Here is a 13,106-nt window from a genome sequence, read left to right as displayed (position 1 = left end):
GTGTCAGTTCTCCATGTGTGCGGTGCCATTCCTGGACAGGCTGCACTTTCTTTCGCACTGGGCGGCTCTCCTTACGGGTGCACTCCTTGTGCATGGGGCTCCCCTATGCTGGGGACACCTCTGCCTGGCACGGCACTCCTTGCACGCATCAGCACTGCACATGGGTCAGCTCCACATGGGTCAAGGCGGCCTGGGGTTTGAACCGTGGACTTCCCATGTGGTAGGTGGACGCCCTATCCATTGGGCCAAGTCCGCTTCCCTAGACACCTTTCTTTAAACACTTCCTAAACCAGTGCATGCAAAGTATTCATTTCTCCACAATTTCAATAGCACTGGCAATTATCAATCCTTATAATTTTGGCCATTCTGATGCCTTGTTGCATTTCCCTCTTTACTAGTGGATCTGAATTTCTTTTTCTTTTCTTTTTTTGGTTATTTACACTTCTTTATGGGTATCTTGCCTATTTTTCTACTGGGTAATTTGAATAAATTTGTAGACGTTCTTTCCTATTTCTTCTGGATTTGTTGTAGTTTTTTCCATTCTTTATTGTTTCCTTTCTTCTTTCTTATCTTCCTTCATGTCTTTCTCCTGCCTTATCTCCTTCCCCTCCTTTCTCTCCCTCCCTCCAACTGTCCTCCCTCCCTCCCTCCCTTCCTTTACTCTTTGTTTTCCTCTTAGAGTGGTTTCTTTTGTTATTCATCTCAAAATTTTTATGTAGCAAAGAAAATATGTCTGTCTTTTCTTATATGAGTCTCTATCTTGTTTAACAGGGTCTTCCCCACTCCATTACTCCACTCCACTACTATTATATGCTTGAGGTTCCAGTATTACACCATATGCTAGTGTGATTTAAGCTACAATAAGGATATAAAGCAAAGGCCTGTTAAGTCCCTTTTTTTTTTTACTACTGCAATACAATACAAGCAGAAAGCCCTTATAGAAAAATTATTATACAAACAATTATTTAATGTTACATCCTAGTTTATTTCCAATTTCTACTAATTCTTCTAGCCCATGGTGTCATTCTTTACCTGTAAAGCAAGACAGTTTTGGCAACTCTGGTGTTCTGCTTTCTTACTAAACTTTCGTGATTTTTCAAACAGTACTACCAATGCATAGCATCTGAGTACAGTTAACTAATCAAATATTCTCTTATTTTCTTATTCTCCATCTTAAGCTTTAATTTCTTCTTAACCAAGTTGATTTATCCTGTTCTGACCCAGAGACTGTTTTTTCTTTTTGATAGGACTTTTCAAACAATAGAGCTTCTGACTATGGAATAGCAAGAGTTTTCTATACAAGTTACACCAGTTGTATAATTCTGATTGTCTCTAAATTTATTTTTTTTTAAGATTTATTTTATTTATTTCTTCCCCCCCACCCCCCCATTCCCCTGTTGTCTGCTCTCTGTGTCCATTTGCTATGTGTTCTTCTGTGTCTGCTTGTATTCTCATTAGGCAGCTCCAAGAACAGATCCTAGAAACTTCCGGAGTAGGAGAGAGGCGATTACTCTCTTGTGCCACCTCAACTCCCTTTTCTGCTACAATTTCTTATTTTCTCTCCTCTGTGTCTCTCCTCTGTGTCCTCTGTTGTGTCATCTTCCTATGCCAGCTCTCAGCATTGGCCAGCACTCCTGTGTGGGGTGGCTTTCCCGCACTGGGTGGCATTCCCACGCAGGGGGGCACTCCTGCGTGGTGCAGCATTCTAGCATGGGCTGGCACTCCGCATGGGCCGGCTCGCCTTGTGGGCCAGCTTGCCCTCACCAAGAGGCCCTGGACATCAAACCCTGGACCTCCTATATGGTAGACAGGAGCCCAATTTGTTGAGTCACATCTGTTTCCCCCTAAATTTAATTTTTGATAGAAAGTGATAGCATCATAATATTTTTGGTGAAAGGCTAGGTTTTACCTTTGATAGGTTATAAGATCTCTGAATCTACCAGAATAACTAACACAACTTCAAAAAGAAAAATTATGTTAAAGGATTAACACTCTCTGATTTTAAGATTTATTATAAAGCTATAGTGATATAGACAGTGTGGTATGGGTGTAAAGATAGAGAAATAGCACAATGGAGCAGAATAGAGAGTTTAATAAATGGCCTACACATAATGGACAACTGATTTTCAACAAAGGTGCAAAGTTAATTCAGTGGTGAAAGGATAGACTCTTCAAAAGAAGGTGCTGAGTCAATTGATACCCACACGTCAAAAAAAAAAAAAAGAGCACAAAACAAATTTGCACCCATACCTTGCACCAATCGGCAAAAATCAACTCAAAACTCATAAACCTAAATGCAAAGTCTAAAACTGTATAACTTCTAGAAGAAAACATGGGAGAAAACTTTGTGACCTTGGCTTAGGCAAGTATTTCTTAAATGCAACACCAAAAGCACAATCTATAAAAGAACAAATTGACAAATTTGAAATTGATAAAAACGAAATAAAAAACTTTGGTTTTTGAAAGCTACTCAAGAGAATTAAAAGAAAAAAATGATGAAATCTTTGGAAAGCATCCGTCTGATAAAGGACTAGTATCCAGGATATATAAAGAACTCTCAAAATTCAATAGTAAGCAAACAAATGACCCATTTACAAATGGCAAAAATTTGAAAATATCTTCACCTATGAAGATATTTGAATGGCAAATAAGCACAAGAAAAAATTATCAATACCATTAGGAAAATGCAAATTAAAACCACAGAGATACCACTGCATACCTACTAAAATGGCTAATGTTAAAAAGGCTGGCCATACCAGTGTTAGCAAGGAACTGGAACTCTTAGACAGTAGTGGTTGGAATGTAAAATGGTACCACCACTTTGGAAAATAAGTAGGCCATTTCCTAAAATGTTAAACATATACCTACCTTATGATCCAGCTCTTCTACTACTAGATACTCAAGAGAAATGAAAGCACACGTCCACACAAAGATTTGGCACAAATGCGCACTGGTGCTTTATCTATAATAGCCAAAAGGTGGAAACAACTTAAATGTCCATCAATAGGTGAATTGTGATATATCCAATCAATGAAATGCAGCTCGGTAGTGAAAATGGACTATTGACATGTGCTACAAAATGAATGCATCTCAAAATAATTACGCTGAGTGAAAGAAGTCAGCTGAAAAAAAGTATGCACGGTATAATTCCATTTTTACAAGATTCTAAGAAATGTCACCTAATGTCTATAGATGAGAGCAGTTTCATGTTGCCTGGAGAAGGGAGGGATTGCAGTCATACAGACAAACTTGTGGCAGTGCTTTGAATTCTACACTTTAAATATGTGCAGTTTATGTATAGCAACTACACCTCAATAAGGATGTTGAAAAAAGTAAATGCACTTTTTAAATGCACCTTTGAAGCATTCAGGGCTAGCAAAGCGGTGAGCCCACTGTCAGCCCAGTGACCACAGGTGCCTTTCTCTCAGGCTCCCTCTTTCATCCCCTTTGGGCGTATCCCTAGCCTTGAGGCCTGGATCTTGGGTTGTTGTGGCTGCTTGGCCTGCTTGCGATCACGGAGACCTTTTTCTCTCTCAGCTTTTTTTCTCAGGGCTTTGGTTCTCAATGACGTTCTTTCCGAGAAGACACGTGGAACCCTAGTAAACAGCCTTCTTTCATTTTCTGCTTAAAAGCCATCCCGGGGCTTGAAGTAAATAGCACTGCTTTTTGTCAAGTGGAAGTTTTAACTTCAGTTTTTGGATTGACGGTTCCCAAGTGAGAGAATTAGCAGAGTTGGAGAGCATTCTTTCTCATGAAAATTACTGGAATTAGATAGACTTTATTAAAATCTGGCTAAAAAAATAAGAAGTGAGGAGAGCCTGTGAAAATCAGCCCTGCTCTCCTGTTTCTGGCTTCACACTGCATCCTCTGCCTCCCGCGGCCCCGTCTTTATCTCTTTCTGTGTGACTGTGTGTGGTCTCCCTCCTGTACTAGTTCTCCCTCTTCTCTGACTTGCTTAACTATATCATGAAGTTAAAATTTGTTTTCACTATTTTATTTCCTGATTGGGATGTTGGAATTGCCTTTCTTAAAAGCAGTTGGGTCATATATTTTATTCCTCTCAAAAAACCCACTTCAACACAGTGAAACAAATAAAATCCAGTTGCTTTCTGCATTTCACTTATATGGACTTCAATTTTCTTTTTTATGGACTGGCAGCCCTATCCTCCCAGTAATTCTGGCCCCCTGCTATAATGCTGTCGTAAAGTCACAAGCAATTTGGTAAGTAATTATAGTTCATAGAATTAGTGGTAGGGGATGTCAGAAAGTGCATTACCATAGAATTGACAGTGTATGTTAGTGTTTGCTGTTTTTCCCTTAAGATGTTTTTACCTGTATCTTTTGATGGTGAATAAAAAATATGATCATCAAAATAAAACTGTATCTATGTATTTTAGAAAACTTGTTTATCTAACAAAATTGTTGTAATCTTCTAAAATGGATTTGGCAAAATTCATTTAGATTATGAAATTAGTAGTGACCAATGGGAAACAAGCATTTTTCTAATGTTGGTTTTGGCCACTTTTCTCACCTTTGGTGAAGTCAGTTGTGATTCCACTACTAGTCCTGAGAGAACATCAAAAACACTATTTAGAATTTCAATGTCACACAATATAAGACTGCTGAACTTCTAAGAAGCTTATTTTATAAACTATCACTAATCAGCTGTGATCCTAGTATTCTACCAAATAAAACCTGAAACCATGAATAATGGACTTTTCAACAATTAAAGTGCAATGCAAAATAATAACAGAGCAAGGCAAATGAAAGAAAAGTTCTAAGAGTTTTGAAAACTTTAAGTAAAACTATTCTAAAACGATTTAGTCAATTCTGCAAGTTTAGAAAAATTGGTTGCTTGCCGTCCTGTGCCTCTGATTTGGTATTATGTTTTATCATTTCAAGCACAGCAAATAAACAGTACAAGACAAGGGAAGTTCTTTTGAAATACAAGTTGGAGAGGACTTTCTTTTGCAGTCTTTATTGTATCATCTTCTCTTTCCAACTTTGCTCTTACTCAGCGACTTCCTGCTAAAGGGCAGTTATAAAATTTCCAGACTTCCACCCACCTGCAGCAGCAAGATTTAAAGATGGGAGTAGTTCCAGGAGAGTTCAGCTACATTCCCAGTGACCTCTGGGGATATAAAACAGCCTCTCAGTGACAACGAGAGGCAGGGCCCCTCTAATAATAGCAGACCTATCAGACAGAGCTCTCACCTGCATTCCCTTTCTAACCCATTCACTTTCCTGCCCACGTGAAGAAACAATGATATTTGAGCAATTAATAATACCGCTTGAGTGGACCAAGTGGGTGATAGAAGGTTATGTCAAATTCAGAACAAGAAGAGGCCAGCAGTGGGTCAGGGAGAAATCCTGAGAGCAGTTCGAGTTCCCTCGGTAAGGAAGAGCAAGCAGGCATCTTTACTTGTAGCAGATTTAGGATCTCAAAGCAAGACCCTAATTCCTCGTGAAGCAAGACCCTAACTGCTCGCAACTATCTGAGAAGAGGACCTGCATCTGCAGCCTTCCCTGCAGTCCTTCACTTTAAGGACCTCTTGGAGTCAGGGCCTCTTGTGTGTCCCCTCCCTCTGACTAAAGTCCCCACCAGGAGGAGGAGATGGGGCAGAGGTGTTCAGGTCTTGGACTGTTGGATTGAGACTCAGTCCTGGAATTCTTTAGTGTAGTCTTCTTTGCCTTTATAAAGTCAAGGCTGCACCCCCACCCACGCGGCTACCACCTATGCTGTACCCAGACCTCACCATGGGCTTTGTTCATCTACAAGGCAGGGACTACCCTTGCCAACATCTCCCCTTGTTGGAGGTTCTGAGAATGGTCTGAGTTCAAAGACACTCGCCATATCAAATGGGCACCAATCTCAGAAGGGGCAGGGTTCAGGTTGTCTGGGAGGAGGGGCTGAGTCTTAGCAATCTGTGCTCGTTTCTATCAGGTGGCTCAAGATGAGGCTCTGGATGGCTGGAGTTGGGCAGTGGTGAGCACGGCATCATGAGGTGATGCGCATTCATCAGAACCTCCCCAGGATCATCCAGGAATAAAGAGGAAGAGAAGACCCAAGGTGGGGAGCCTTTCTTTTTTATATGAAGATAGATTTATTTATGGATTCAGCTTTCTAATATTTTATTTGAATTTGTTTTACATATTTTTATTAGTATAATTTTTTATTAAAGAAGTCATATGTTTACAGAGGAATCACACAGACAATACGGAGTTCCCATATACCACCCCCCATTATTAACACCTTGCCTTAGTGTGTACCTTTGTTACAACTGATGAAGGAATGTTAGTAAAGTTGTATTATTAACTGTAGTCCATAGTATGCATTAGGGTTCTCTTTGTTATATAGCTCTATGTTGTTTATTTTTAAAATTTTTTCTAGTACCTTATATACACCCTAAAATTTCCTGTTTTAACCACATTCAAACTTATAATTCAGTGTTGTTAATTATGTTCACGATGTGGTGCTACCATCACCACCATTCATTAAAAAAACTTTTCATCACTCCCCCCCAAACTATGGAATGCCTCACAAATTTGCATGCTCTCCTTGCACAGGGGCCATGCTCATCTTCTCTGTATCATTCCAAGTTTAGAATGTGTGCTGCTGAGAGAGCACGAGGAGGCTTCTTAATATTATATTCATAGTAGTCACCACTTGAGGGCTTTCTAGGCTTCATGTGCTCTACTTATATTTTCTCCAGTCCTTACCTACCATACTGGTAGATATGAAGTCATTCTCTGAACAAATACTTATAGACAACCTACCCTGTGTTGGGTTAAGGGCTTAATTGTAGGGATACAGTTGAGAACAAAGCAGGAAAGTCCTTGCCATCTTGGAGCTCATGTTCCACCTGAACATTCTCTTCAGGTTACAGATGGTGAAACCAGAACTCAGCAAGCATGACCAGCTTATGCAAAGACAGGGTGAAAATGGAGGAGCTGGGATTTATTCAAATCCAGATCCTTTTGACTCGGATATTTTTCTTTTAAGTTCTGCAATAGCAATTTTAAACTTTTCCCCCAACTATTACACATTCATCTTTGGCATCCACTCTATAATATGCTATCATGGGATGGCTTGTGTCGCTGATAAAACAGACATCAGTTCTTTTCTCTCCTATTCCAGTTTAGGGAAATGCACCTAGGAGAAAGTGGGTGTTATAGGGATGATGGAGAATCTACTCTATTTTATTTTAAATAGATCTTTTGAAAGCCTCCTTGATTTCATTATCACTGATACAAACCTGGTGTGTGAGTGCTACTCACCTTCATTCTACAATTGATGGGTCATTTGCATGATCCTATGCTCTCCTGGCAGGTCAGGCATGGCACCTACAGAAGGAATGATGGTGCCCCAGATGAGGGCTTTTCATCTCAAACTACAGAGATATCTAGCACTTTGGGCACCATCTTTCCTTCCGTGCTAGAGGTTTTAGGGGACAGATTTGCTAGGACCCATTGGCTTGTCTCTCTTTGCAGAGCTCCAAAGAAACTCCACATTCTCTCCCTGGGGAGAGACTCCAGTATGACAAGCTCAGGTAGGTCTATTTGTGTCATAAAGGCCTCATCCAATGGACAGAGTTATCTTGGGGCACAATCAGAGGATCTCAGGACTCTAATATATATATATGTATCAGGTTATAATCTCCCCCAAAAGTGATTTGACGTGGAGGAAATGCCTTCTCACATTAAAGAAGGGGTATAAATTGTTTCGTATGCATTTATGCATTCATTTATGCTAACAGGAGTGCCCACAGTAAGTAAAACCAGGGTGGATATATTTGTATTTTGGTTGGAAAATATTATTTCAGTCAAGATTCAGTAAGGAGTAAGAAACTGGTGTAGGCATTTCAAGCATATAAGATTTCAATGCAGGAAATTAGGTGTTTCCAAAATCACTGGAAAGGCTGGAGGAGCAGAAGGCGGGGAGCTACACATGGATATTTGCTTTCAAGGTCACATAACTTCAGCTGCAACTCAGGGGTCAGGACAGGGCTGCCATGATGTCCCCACACCTCCCAAACTGGTTGATATGGACTGATGTATGGCCCCAAGAAAGATATGTTATGTTCAACTCCTAACCCCCCATTATACAGGTGTGAACCCATTTGTAAATAGGATCTTTGAAGATGCAACTAAATTGAATCAAGATGAGCCTTAATCCAATATGATGGTGTCCTTATAAGCAGAGGAAGTTTGGGTACAGTGGTAGTAGGAGACAGACAGGAGAGAAATGGCCATGTGATGGAGGGAGAGATATCTTATAGATTGCCAGCAAGACATGACCAGAACATGACAGACTTCAGAGAAAGCAAGGTCCTGGACACTTGATTTTGGGCTTCTTACCTCCAAACTGTGAGACAATAAATTCCTGTTGTTTATTAGGTCTGTGGTATTTGTTGGAGCAGCCCTGGCAAATGTAGACATGGTTTATAGTGGGCCAGAGAGCTAACCCCAGCCTCTCAGAGCTTGTGGCCAGCCAGGCTGGCTGCCGAAAGATGACCTGCTCCCCCTTCCACTTTCCAAATTTTATGGGAGCACCTCTCCTTGGCAGAACCTAAACCACATCTAGAACATGACATCAGCTCCCCACTTGCAAGAGGACTGCAGAAATAAAGTCTGTAGTCTTCCAAACATGGAACGCAGGGAAGAAGGTAGGGATGGATGTGCAGTACCTGCAGATGCTCTCTAGCACACATCTCTCAACATGTTATACTGAAAACAAATGAGGCATTGCTGTGTTAGTGTCCATGTGCACAGTATTCCTGACAAAGCCACTAGTATCACCAATAGATGAAATACTTCAACAGTCAAAAGCTGCACTTAATGCCTAGAAAGGTAACTGCATTTTATAAAAATTAAAAAAAATAATTCTTCTGGTAATTCAACTCTGCTTCTCCTAAGAAATGATATGATCACATAACCTTCAATTCTTACCTCTATGATGCTTGCAGATTAAATATTTTGACATGTCTTTGCATATAAATAGCTTGAAAGCTTTGAGTGAAATGAACTACTAAGTGAACCAAATAATTGAAATTCCCATTAACAAAAAATCCCAACTTTAGTTTTATAATTAGACTAATATAGCTATGTTGTATTGATTTATTATGCTTGTGTTGATTAAATTTTAGTTATTTTTACTAAAAGGAAAAATGTCAATAAATCTGATAAATTCAGTGACTTAAATTTTCCTGTGGTTCAATTTCCTTTTTCTCCTGTGACAATTTGGTATCAAATGTATCTCAGAATGTTATTTTCAAATGTGAGGCACAAAAGAGATGGAAAGGATGAATAATACTATTTGGAGAATATTACAGGTATTGTGGCCTTCTGGGCCCCCAGGAAATAAACGCTGAGGCAGAGATGTGCCAGCAGGAGGCTCATTGGAGAGCACGCTTGGGAAAAATGCCTGCGGGGGTAGGGAGCAGGGCTGGCAGAGGGAAGAGTTGGACTGGATGCAGTAGCAACAGAGGCTTCAGTCCCACATTCGGAGTTGGGGTGAACCTTCCGAGTTGTCCTGAATCATCGCAAGGGTTTGGCCCTTTGCACTGCCTTGACCCCATTAGAGTGGAGAGCCCTCAGGCGGCCGATGTAACCTTGGGCGAGCAGTCCCTCTGCAAAGGGCAGTACCCATAAGGCACTCGGTTGGGGTCCTTTAGCAGTCAGCACTATGGTATCTGGAAGAATGAGAGCCTCAACCCTCAAGGCGCCTCTGGCCAGAAAACACAACCTTCACCCCACCTCCAACACCCCCCAGAAAACACCCAACGAGAGGGTAATGCTTTTTCATGGAAAGCGTTCTTTGATTCAACACAGCAATACATTCTAACCCCAAAGCACAATATAGTGCCCTAATGAATTCTTTAAAGAATAAACTTTATCTTTGGAGCACTTTCAGGTTTACAGATAAATTTCCCAGAAAATACAGAGCACTCCAGATAGCACTCGCAACATACACATAGTTTTCCTTATTATTGACATCCTGCATTAGTGTGGTACATTCTTTAGAAGTGATATACATTATTAGTAGCTGAAGTCCACTGTTTACATTAGGGTTCACTCTTTGTGTTGTACAGTTCTGTAGGTTTTGACAAATGCGTACTGTCATTTATCCACCATTATGGCATCACACAGAATAGTTTCACTGCCCTATAAATGCCCTGTGTTCTGCCCTTCCCTCCCCTACCCCCTCTCCCCAGCCTGTGGCTGTCATGTTGAATTCTAAATATTGGAAAATATTCTGATTAGCTTGTGCTGACAATGAAAAATAAGTGTTTGTGGGGTATGCACAGTATATTGTGTTTTTCTGTCTGAAGACAGTTGTAGTATATTTTTCTATATCATGACTATCTTCTAGAAATTTAATTTTTATTCGGGGCTGGGATCCATAATTAAAACTATTTTGAGTGTTCTTTTATTATTTGAGATGGATACACAGACAGCTTATTTTCAATGGAACTTTGAATATCTTGTATGAGAAGAGATAATTTTTAATCGGAAATGTCACATTATTATAAAAAATAAAAACCCTGGATCTTTGAAAAGTAGACTAGTATTATTTCTGATATTAATCCAATATCTTAGAGCCTTCAATGACCAAGATTTAGCTTTTATGAACTAGAAGTACAATACTGCTTGACAAGTTAAAATTATATGAAAAAGATAATTTCTTATTGTATTTTAAAGAATAACTTATATTAGAATTAAATTACTATCTAAAGCAATGCAAAGAAACTATATAACATGAAATGGAGGCATAAAATTGATTTCGTGTAATATCGAACAGAAGGTCATATAGCACAATTATGTAAGGAATTCACCCCCAGAACGAGAATATATGTGTGTTTATACACTTAAATAAACATATGCATATAAAAGTTACTGCATTTGGTTCATGGACCAGTGAGTAATATATATCAATCTATGCTACAGAAGAGGATACCATTTTGGTGGCAGTTAGAAAAATTCCTTGAGAGAATAAAGTGAAGAGGGCATTTTAAATAGATGCAGAAAAGTAGGGCAAGTATTTCAAGTGATGAAATTAGGAAAGCCTGGGAATAAGAATCCTTTTAGAAATGTTAGTCATGATTGGAGATAATTCAGATTATGCTGAATATGTCAACTGCTATAGGAATGACAACTATTTTCTAGAAAATATTAATATGCTGGCATTTTCTAGTATATTCTAACACTAGGCTGTCTTGTGCTCACTAGACTTTGCCTTTTTTTTCTTTTCTTATAATGTATGTTTTCTCCAGAGAGATTGTGATAACTGAACTTTGTGGGAAACGGTTTTCTCCTTTCTTCAACATGCACTTAAATCATCTTAGATTTTTTTTAAAAATCTGACACACATTTGGCTGCTGAATGAAGAACAGACTCACCAGTCACATAATTACCTGAGACTATAACAGGGATTCCTTGCACTAACGTGATTAAGGAATGCTTATATTTTAGCTGAAAGTCAAGAATCCAAGGTTGAAAATTAATGATTTTTCATGTTGCTGGAAGATATTTTCCCAAAAATATCCCCTATCAAAACAAAATATGAGAACTCTGGAATCCCCTTTAAAATTAGCTTTGGAAGGAAGATCCATTATGAGATCTATTGCTTGTATTGTGGGCACTTATGGGCTGTCAGGATTATTCTTTAGGACTCCAAGTAACTCACTGCATAAAATCAAGCCATGCCATAATGGGATTATATGAAAGAAATATTACCAATATCACCAAAGAAATCTACTTTCCAGATTCCTTTCCTATGATTTCTCTAGGCCTACCAATCAGCCCAGGAAAATGGATCTGATCAGTGTTTCCAGGCACATCATGGTTTTGGGTTTCCCACATCCATATCCCCATGACCCACCCACCTGTGACTTCAGCTGCCTCTGCACTGCACAGTTCCAGGGACTCCAGGGTCACTTTAACTGGCAGTGTCCATCTCCCAGGGCATCATGCTTTTTGCTCTATGGTCTTCCTGCAGGCCAGTGCCATCCATGCCTGTGGGGGAGTTTTATGCTCCAGGGGTATCTTCAACCAATGGGGAACAGGAGGTGGTGGGTAAATGCCGCATTTTCTTCCCGTCCTTCAGCGGGACAATTCCGGGAAGTATTCTACACTTTCCCAGTTAGTCCCAGGGGAATTGGGTCCACTAGCCAAAGCAGCAAGTCAAATGTGCATCTTTAGGTTGCCTTTATCCCTTTCCCTGCCTCATATTCTACTTCCTCACCTTTGCTTCTGGGACCAAATCCCGCATAAACTACCTGCAGCCAATTTGTTATCTCAGATCTCTTTTGGGGAACTTCGACTAACACACTTCTGTTCCTTCTCCTCCTCCTCCTCCTCCTTCTCATTCCTCTTCCTCTTCCCCTTCTCATTGGGATGATGATGACGATGATGATGCTATTCCAGCATCTCAAAGTCCTTCTTGCTTAAATTTAGCAAATATCAAGATTCTATGCGTACTTGGATCTATTTCTGGAATTTGTTTCGTTCCACTGATAAATTTATATTTTCTATTTTTGTTCATTTTCAACATGTTTGTGGGTAAATTGAATTATGTACCCATAATTAAGAATAAAAGACATGTTCTTAATCTTAATCTGCATCCCTGTGCATGTGAATCCATTTGTAAACAGGACCCCTTGAATATGAATGATCAGTTAATGTGTGGACTAATTTGTGGATAGGATCTTCTAAGATCCCATTTAGATGTGGACCAACTAAATCAGGGTGGGCCTTAAACCATATTATTGGAAGCCTTTATAGGCAGAGGAAATTCAGGTGCACTGAGTGAGAGAAAACCACCTGGAAGAGCCACAGGTATGGCCATGTGTTGGAGGACTGCCATCACCTAAACACCTCTGGCCCCACAAGAAAGCATGGCCTTACTGGAGCCTTGATTTGGGACTTCTGGCCTCTAATACTGTGGGCCAATAAATTATTTTGTATAAGCCAATCCATTGTATGGCATTTGTCATAGCAGTCTGCTGACTAATAAGGCAGGTATCTCTTACTTAGTTCTCTTTTGTGTGTGTGTGAAAATCACCTCAGTATTTAACTATTTCATAGGCTAAAGTTGTGGTAACCAG

At 39.8% G+C, this 13,106-nt stretch overlaps 1 non-coding gene across 1 annotated transcript; it reads right to left on the bottom strand.

Annotated features, from left to right (window-relative positions):
• Positions 1-6,522: 6,522 nt before the first annotated feature.
• Positions 6,523-6,628, bottom strand: LOC111761975 (U6 spliceosomal RNA). The gene has a single exon (XR_002795197.1). It is a non-coding gene; the product is annotated as a U6 spliceosomal RNA (small nuclear RNA).
• Positions 6,629-13,106: the final 6,478 nt, after the last annotated feature.

Source organism: Dasypus novemcinctus, chromosome 11, assembly GCF_030445035.2.
Source record: "Dasypus novemcinctus isolate mDasNov1 chromosome 11, mDasNov1.1.hap2, whole genome shotgun sequence".
Lineage (NCBI taxonomy): Eukaryota > Metazoa > Chordata > Mammalia > Cingulata > Dasypodidae > Dasypus > Dasypus novemcinctus.
This window is presented reverse-complemented; position numbering and strand designations above follow the sequence as displayed.